Source organism: Triticum urartu, chromosome 2, assembly GCF_003073215.2.
Source record: "Triticum urartu cultivar G1812 chromosome 2, Tu2.1, whole genome shotgun sequence".
NCBI lineage: Eukaryota > Viridiplantae > Streptophyta > Magnoliopsida > Poales > Poaceae > Triticum > Triticum urartu.
Window position 1 is genome coordinate 562,961,615 of NC_053023.1, and position 9,212 is coordinate 562,970,826.

Below are 9,212 nucleotides of genomic sequence, written 5' to 3' on the forward strand. Positions count from 1 at the left end.
GAAAAGGAATTTAATCAATGGACACACATATATTCACATCAGGGCAGCTGCTAGAATCCAACACACATATCCACATCCGTCCAGAATAGCGATAGCATATACAAAGCAAGTAGTGCACGACACAAAATTAAGAGGGGGAGGAACACCAATGGGATCTTACCCTTGGCCTTGGGGAGTCTCGGCAGCGGGATCCATCAGCGGTACCCTCTCCTCTCTCTCTCTCTCTCTCTCTGCACTGCTGTAGAAGAGGATGGATGTTAGGGTTTGATCAGGAGGGGAAAATCTGGCTAGGGTTTACTAATAGAGGGAAAATAAGATGACACGAAAAGGAATCACTAGTAGATTAGATGGAGAAGGAAGGGAAGGAAAAGGGGTGGGCTAACCAGGATCGGATCTTCGAGGACGCGGACCAGGACAGGCCAGGGTGAGGTCGCCGACTGCTCCGATCCTTCTTTCTCTAGTCCGTTCACTGCTGAGAGTGGAGAGACTGGGGGGTACGGCAGTTTTCAGATTTTAGACAATGGGAAGCAGGCAGCTGAGTGTTGGAACGCTGAATTTTTCTTTTTCTTTTTTTGAGATTAACGCTGAGGTTGTACGCAGCTGCAGGCTTAGCATGCCATGTAAGATGTAAGGTTGGCCCATCCAAGCTCAGCCTTCTATGTTCCACTGAGAAAATCAATCTTCTAAGAAAAAACACTGGAGATTTTTCTTTCTGAAAACACTAAGAACAACCTATATCGGTCCGGACCGCGGAAGCCATCCAACGCGGGCCTGCATCGGTCCGCTGGGCTGTCCGGACCTGTTTTCTCCCGCTAACCAGAGACAAACGTGGGAAGGTTGGCAGGAGTCTGGACCGCTCCCAAGCCTGTCTCTGACCGGTCTGATCCACCAAAAAACCCTCCACCGCCCCGCGCGTTTTCGCTCAGCGCCGCTCCAAAGCGTCACACCCGCATTCATACCCAGCTAGAGCGGAAGCGACTGCTCTCCAGCGCCGGCATTGAAGCGGAGCGCCGTCCGGGAGCACCGCCCGCACCGCTTCCCGGTGCAAGCAACTGCCACGCGTTCAAACGACAGAATGGCCACCCGTCCGTCCATCTGCCTACCATGCTACTTCCTGGTGCATGCAACAACCACACATTCAAACGACACGGCGGAGGCCCGTCCGTCCGACTGCCGCCCGCATTGATGGCACGTGGTTGTCGAGGCATCTCCTCCGGCGCCACTCGTCCGTCCGTCTGCCTCCTACCATTGTTATAAAAGTCGGTACCCCGGCCATGGCTGCTGTCATCAACCTCTGATCCCTCTCCGCACCACTCCCATGATGGATCCCTCCCCTGCCAATGCTCTCTGGGACGGGCTGACGTCAGTCCAGAAGAAGGAGATGCCCTAACACCACATATAGGGTACGGTTAATTGCAATGTCTACCACATCAGCTGACAGTACCTACAAAATTGAGATGTTTGAAATTCCTATAAATTTTGCGCATGTGCATACAAAATTGAGATGTTTGAACTGGCACTAAGCTCTATGCGCTATTATGTCATGAAATGTATGTATAGTTTTTTATTGGTTAATGCTATTGTGTTATTGCTTTGGAATATTTTATACAATTTTTGACTAAACTATTAATTTAAGGCTCCATGCCAGTTCCTATTTTCTTCATGTATTTTATTTCGCGCAAAAATCAATACCTAGGAAGATCAAAATACAATTCTAATTTAACATGATATAATACTAAGGCGACTCCAAGGTGTTACAATTTGCCTGACCGAAGATCTTCACTTTTCGCCCTGGAGAAAGTCTGAGTTCACCCCAAAACAATGCGTTCGACAAGGCCATTGCAAGGTACAACCAATAAAGGCCAGAACTTGGGTTTTCATCCCAGGAACCAAGACACGGTACTCGGGGAGCACCACCAAAGTGCAGTCGTCCAGTGTTGCCGCCCCCGCTTGCCGCGGCCGCAGTTGTAAGTCACTAACACAATAGAGGAGAAGATCATTATCTTTTCCCGTCCCATTGCGAGTACTCCCTGGTACACCATGTTATAGTCGACGATCTCGACTAAACACAAGCATGTGAGATAACACCTTCAGAGCCTAATGATCTTCAACCATAACCTCCTTGAATCCCGTTCAAGCCTAGGCTTGTACGTTCCACTCAGAAGAAAAAAAATTGTTCATGTGAGAGAAGAGAAACGCGCGTGCTACCTCTTGAGATTGCGTTGGTTTTTTCCTTGAAGAGGAAAGGGTGATGCAGCACAGTAGTGTAAGTATTCCCCTCAGTTTTGAGAACCAAGGTATCAATCCAGTAGGAGACAATGAGCAAGCCACAGAATACCTGCACAAACAAACACCAACCTTGCACCCAACACGATAAAGGGGTTGTCAATCCCTTCACCGTTATTTGCAACGTGAGATCTGATAGAGATGGATAAACGGTAAAGTAATGTTTTTGGTATTTTTGGTATATGGAACAAAATGTAAAAGATTGCACGAAACTAGAATTGTAGATTAGAAACCTATATGATGGAAAATAGACCCGGGGCCATAGGTTTCACTAGAGGCTTCTCTCAAGATAGAAAATAATACGGTGGGTGAACAAATTACTGCCGAGCAATTGATAGAAAAGCGCAAAGTTATGATGATATCTAAGGCAATGATCATGAATATAGGCATCACGTCCGTGTCAAGTAGACCGAAACGATTATGCTCTACTACTATTACTCCACACATCGACAGCTATCCGGCATGCATCTAGAGTATTAAGTTCATAAAGAACGGAGTAACGCATTAAGCAAGATGACATGATCTAGAGGAATTAACTCAAGCAATATGATGAAAACCCCATCTTTTTATCCTCGATGGCAATAATGAAATATGTGCCTTGATGACCCTACTGTCAATAGGAAAGGACACTGCAAGATTGAACCCAAATCTATGCACTTCTTCCATTGTAAGAAAACCCAATCTAGTTGGCCAAACCAAATCGATAGTTCGAAGAGACTTGCAAAGATATCAAATCATGCATATAAAAATTCAGAGGAGATTCAAATAATATTCATAGATAAGCTGATCATAAATCTAAAATTCATCGGATCTCGACAAACACACCGCAAAAGAGTATTACATCTAATAGGTCTCCAAGAACATCGAGGAGAACTTCGTATTAAGAATCAAAGAGAAAGAAGAAGCCATCTAGCTACTAGCTATGGACCCGTAGGTCTGTGGTAAACTACTCATGCTTCATCGGAGAGGCAATGTTGTTGATTGAGAAGCCCTTCGTGATCGAATCCCCCTCCGGCAGGATGCCGGAAAAGGCCCCAAGATGGGATATCACGGGTACAGAAGGTTGCGGCGGTGGAAAAGTGGTTTCGTGGCTCCCCTGGATGTTTGTGGGGTATAAGAGTATATATAGGAGGAAGATCTAGGTCAGGGGGTCACCGATGGGCCCAGAAGGTCAGGGGGCGCACCCTACCCCCTGGGCGCGCCCTCCACCCTTGTGGCCGCCTCGTGGCTCTTTTGTCTTGCACTCCAAGTATCCTAGGTGTCTTCTGGTCCAAGAAAAATCATCGTGAAAGTTTTATTCCATTTGGACTCCGTTAGGTATTCCTTTTTTGTGAAACTCTAAAACAAGGAAAAAACAGAAACCGGCACTGGGCTCTAGGTTAATAGGTTTGTCCCAAAAATCATATAAAATAGCATATTAATGCATATAAAATATCCAAAACAGATAATATGATAGCATGTAACAATAAAAAATTATAGATACGTTGGAGACGTATCAGCTCGTCGGCGGTGGCAGGTCGAGAGGGGAAGAGGATTCTATGCTGGTGGAGGGCGTGCGCTCACCGGCGAGGACGCGCGTCGCCGCGCCTTCACTGTGCCGCCGACGAGGCATCAATGGAAGGCTGATTGGCACGACAGCCTTGGCATTGATTCCTCATGGAAAACCGAGGCGATGAGGACGACGAGCGCGCCCGGTCGCTGACTCACCGGGCCTGCTAGTCTTTTGCGCCAAAATGGTTTCCCCCAGCGCCTCCAGGCGCCCCCCAGCATGCTGGGTTCGGCCTGTGTCCGCTGGTGCCAAATTCGTCCATAACCAGCGAAAAGTGGACTTCTGGGGGCGCAACTGAGCCAATTTTTCGGCTCTGGGGATAAAAAAGGGCCCTGGTGTGGGGGGGGAGGGGGGGCTTGTTGGGGGCGCCGCTGGAGATGCTCTAAGGTTGAGGAATCGCCAGGATAGAATGGTTAATTAGGAAAGAAGTAAATAAGGCAGAATTGGAAAGTAGTAAATTTTCCGTGTAACTTTCTTATTGCATGTTAGATACGGATCCAGGGTCAGTGTCGTGAATATTGTTCAGCCATTTAGATCAGGACTCTCAGCTCAGATTGATCCCTGCTTGGATGGGCCAACGCCATACACAAGCATTTTGTTCCATAATTATTGTATTCCTCAGGTGCGTATTTGAAGGAAAACAATATTTGGCCCATATACCAAAATGCTACTAAAAAAAAGTGTACTGAGCTCCCTACAGCCCAAGTGTCAAAACACATCTCTCCAACAATTTACGTTTATTCACTGCTTGATGTGACACCCCATTGCAGAAAATTGGAGGATTATGTGTTTTCTCTTGTTCATTCATTACAACATAATCCTTCACGAAAATAAGATGACCAAATCTTGACACTTATAGACTATACTTACAAGGCGTGTGCTAGCTCATCCATATACACACCGTTTGAAACAATAAAACACTGCAATACAATTAAAGCATCCATCCAGTATGCCAAATATTTTTGAGAAAAATAAAACCAGTATGACACACACAAAATGCGCGAAATGAAATTGGGGATGAAAATCAAGAGATCGACAATGGATCATACAGTTGGGAAACCACTTGAGCAGTAACCTTCATCTATCTCCCCCTCAGCCAAGTCCATCTATCCACTGCCACATTGTATAAAGGACTAAATGTATGTAGCATTTAGGCAGAAGAAAAAAACAGAGTTATTGTGCCAGAACATGAAGGACATGAGGTCACAAAGACTGGACAAACGGAGATGAAGATTAAGTTCGAGTCACTACTAAGGGATATGGGTGTCAGAAGTCGCTGCGGCTCCGGTGGTACACCAAGCCACCATCCTGGACTATGGCGGAGACAAATTGAGGACAGGAGCTCACATCAATTCGACAGTGGGGAAATAACAAAGAAACGATGCTCGTCACAAGGGATGGCGCCCAAGGTTGCTGTAGGCGGGCACTTGAGTGGTCGAAAATCCTGACAAGATGATCTGCGCACATGACAGAGGAGAGTACCCTGGGTGGGTCAGTTCCTCTTTTCTAAAAAAAATATTCAAAACCACAACCCAAATGCCATACTGAAGTTGTGACTTGAGATGCGCGTCTCAAGATTGCATGGATGGAAAATTGAATTTACGACAAATTGAAAATATTAGACAGAAACAGTGGGGGAGAAAGGGGGGCCAGCAGGGGCCCCGGCCCCCCCTTGACAGCAGAGATGCAGTGCTAATTTGCTGATAAATAGTGCTAAAATGAGTGATTATTTCCTGTCAAAAGCATGTTTTTCATTGGCTTGGCCCTCCCCAAGCAGTTTCAACATCATTCGGCCCTGTTGATATAATTTTCCTGGCTCCGCCACCGGACAGAAATTTAGGAAAACTGTAAATCTAAGGTTTTCAAGGAGAGTACATCAAGAGCTTCATTTATAAAAGAGAAAGTGACCACCCAATGCGATGTGTAGTATTCATGCAGAAAATGAAGATCTATTGGTGCCCTCTTATTTTGTATCAAATTCAACATTCATTTAACTAGCAAAATACTACCTCCATCTGGGTTTATTATTCATTATCATGTTTTGGGCAATGTTTTAAATAGCTGGCTATGGAAAATAGCGGCGAGCCTCTAAATCGGCTATAGCAGGCTATAGCGTGCTATTTATGAAGGCGACCATTTAGCGGCACCCTGCTGAAAAGGCTATAGCTATAGCCGGCTATTTAAAACTATGGTTTTGGGTCAAAGTTTGACCACATATTTGAATGTAGTTTTCACTTTTCAGTGATATTGTTGGTTTCGTTTTTGAAGTATTTTCCAGTGATATTGTTTTTCTTACGTAGAACTTATATACAACTAGTTATATCTTTAGCCGTCGCCGTAATATTCCACTAGTTATATACAACTAGTTATAGTTGATTAGACATGCGGCCATAGCTGAAGTTCTGCTCCTTCCCATAAATATTTAGCAAGGATACATCGACAGGGAATAGCACTCTAGAGCGCTCGCTACATAAATATTTTTATCTTTGCTGGGCAGACTAAGTTCCATACCGAGTCCCATGTATAAGATGGGTCTGAAGCTCTAGTCGTTGATTCCAACTTATGCCCAAGTTGAAATTCCCATTTTGTATGGTATGCAGATCGCACCGTGAAAGTCCCTGACACGTTGGTCTTACAGCTTGTGACAAACTTCAAACTACTCGAGCAATAGTGCTACTTCTAGGGTCACACTAAATGGTCAGCCTAGGCCCACGTGCAATGCGACCGTTGCCTACGTGAGCTGAGTGTATATTATGAGATAATCCACTTGCATTTATAAGCCGATTAATACACACTCAGCCTGCATGAGCTGCCACCATAGAGCCAGTATAGGCAGGACGACCGCATAGTGGCTGCTGCTTATGCGGAGCCCTTGGCGTCAGATGAGTGTTTTTCTCATAATGTTCCAAAATTTGTGTAGAAACCAGTTGATTTTTGGATGGTATTCACTTGTACGAAGGTAAGCCGAGCCACAACCGGCTGTCGTGTGGTTTTTCCAGAGCACTCGGCTCACGATGTACTACGCGGAGTGAACGACAATTTACACTCGACTTGCATCCAAACACTAGGCAACATGTATTTTTCCCATAGGAGCTACTGCCTACTGCCAGCATCACACTTAATGCCTAGTCCAGCCTCTCTCGAAACAAAAAGGCAAGGCCAAGGCCCACGTGCGATGCGAATGTAGCGCAGTGAGCGCAGCTTACAACCCACAATAGTCGAGTGATAAACGTTTCCGAAGGTAGCACACTTGATGAGATAGTGCCCTTTTCTTCAGGTGGCACGGTACAATTGTATCTCCTCTGTCTTAAATTACTTATTTTAGATTTGTCTAGATACAGATGTATCTAAAACTAACACGTGTCTAGATACATTTGTATCTAGAAAAATCTAAGACAATTAATCGGGGGGGGGGGGGGCTGGGCCGGAGCTACGTGTGAGTTTCCTGTATTTTATTGCTCCAAATGGTGCACCGGTCGGGGCCCGCCCAGGGGGAGAAGTTGGTCTCATTTGGTTGGAAAGGATCCCGGTTGGATCCTGGCCTCATCCCTGGGTGGAACACCCTCCTGGAAAGGAAAACCCTCCTGGAAAGTCAGACCCGGGCCAAGTGTCTTGGGCATTTGGACGCTCGAAGCCATGCGCTTTCCTCAACCCGATCCCCATGAGTTCCCCGGGATAGCATATACGTCTAGCGACATCGGGAGAGAATCCCCTGTATCGTTCTCTCTTGGCTGTCTATGACCCTCCACCCACGAGGTCGCCGCCGGCTGCCGCCTCCCTCACCCACCGCCTCAGCCCTAGAATCACATCCATCCACCACTCCCCCCGCGCCAGCATTCTCAAAGGAGAAAAACATGAGCCATGGCAGAGGAGAGCGAGCTCTTGTGGTGGAAGCCACCGCCACGGAGACGGAATCGCAGCAGGACCTCAGCTTTAGCATGTCCACGGCGCTGCTGACCTGCCATACCTGCCGCCTCCCCCTCAAATCCCCCGTCTTCATGGTATGAATCGCCATGCATCGAAAGTTTCTTTCATCAATTAATCGTCTTTGCATATCATATCTGGATCCTGCTATCTCAACTGAATCTCGACGCCAGTGTGACGCCGACCATCTGTTGTGCTCGTCCTGCCGCGAACTCCATGGAGAAGAACCCTGCGGCCTCATAGTTGTCCACTTCGCCTTTCTTGACGCCTTCGTGGCCTCCGTCATGGTGCGGTGTGACTTCGAGAAGTACGGCTGCGAAGCCGGCGGCATCGTGTACCACAGTCAGCTGAACACAAGCGCGCGTGCCCGCACGCGCCTTGCGGATGCCCGGCCAGGGCTTCGGACGGCGGGGGTTGCGGCTTCATCGGCTCCAAGCAGAAGCTGCTCGACCACATCACTGGCTCCGATGGCCACTCGCGCCCCACCATCTGCATCCCCTACGGCCAGCCTCGGACCCTGAACCTGCCGGTCTTGTGCGGCTGGCACGTCCTGGTCGGCGAGGTCGACAAAGCTGCTGCGGGCGTTAACCGGCACCGCAGCCTGTTCCTGGTGTCACTGGGCCAGCACGGCCCAAACATATCCGTGTCTCTGCTATGCGTTAGAGCGGATGGTGGCGACCCGGCGCCGCAGTTCGCGTGCGAGCTCTCTGTAGAGCGTTCTGGCCGCGGCACAACGCATATGGTCATGATGAAGTCGGCCCTGATGAGCAGCAGCTCCCTGTCTGGTGGCGCCCCTGCGCCCGGCGACAGAGAGTACGAGTGGTTGCGTGTGCCGAAAGAAGAGTACTTGTCGGTTGACACTGTCCCCCTATGCATCTACATCGAGAAGCTTTCTCCCGTGGCCTCCACCCCTACACCTCTTCTCGCCATTGCTGCCCCTCCTCCTTGTTCGACCAAGAACACCAACAAGCCAGCAACAACATATCAGAGCAATGGCAAGAAACGGAAATCTGCAAGCAATCTGCAGTGAGGAGGAATCGACTAGCTACTATGTAATGGCAATTCCAATTACTATACATAGTGTTTTGTTATTTCATAAAGAATTAAATCTTCTGTTATTTACAATTGATGATTTTATATATTGTAATTTCTGTACAGTGTTGTTGCGTTGTTGAATCAAGCATACTCCTGCCTTTATTTTTTCATTTTTTGCGAGAACTCCTGCCTTTATTTCGTGGTCAACGATCTTGCATATATAACAGTGCTAGCTAGTTGATCTCTCCTTGTTGCCGAAGAATAAATCTGCCGTGAGGCAGACTGGGGGCTGGTCAGGTAGATTTTCTCCGCCATGTGGACGGCAAGGAGATTTTGGCAATCCCGTTGAAGGATGACTTTGATGACATCTCGGCCTGGCACACAGATCCCAACAAGACTCCCTTTATAGCCAAATCAG

The 9,212-nt window shown here is 47.5% G+C and overlaps 1 pseudogene; it reads left to right on the forward strand.

Moving 5' to 3' along the window:
• The first annotated feature begins 7,572 nt into the window (after positions 1-7,572).
• LOC125537290 lies at positions 7,573-8,789 on the forward strand (annotated as a pseudogene).
• The last annotated feature ends 423 nt before the right edge of the window (positions 8,790-9,212 follow it).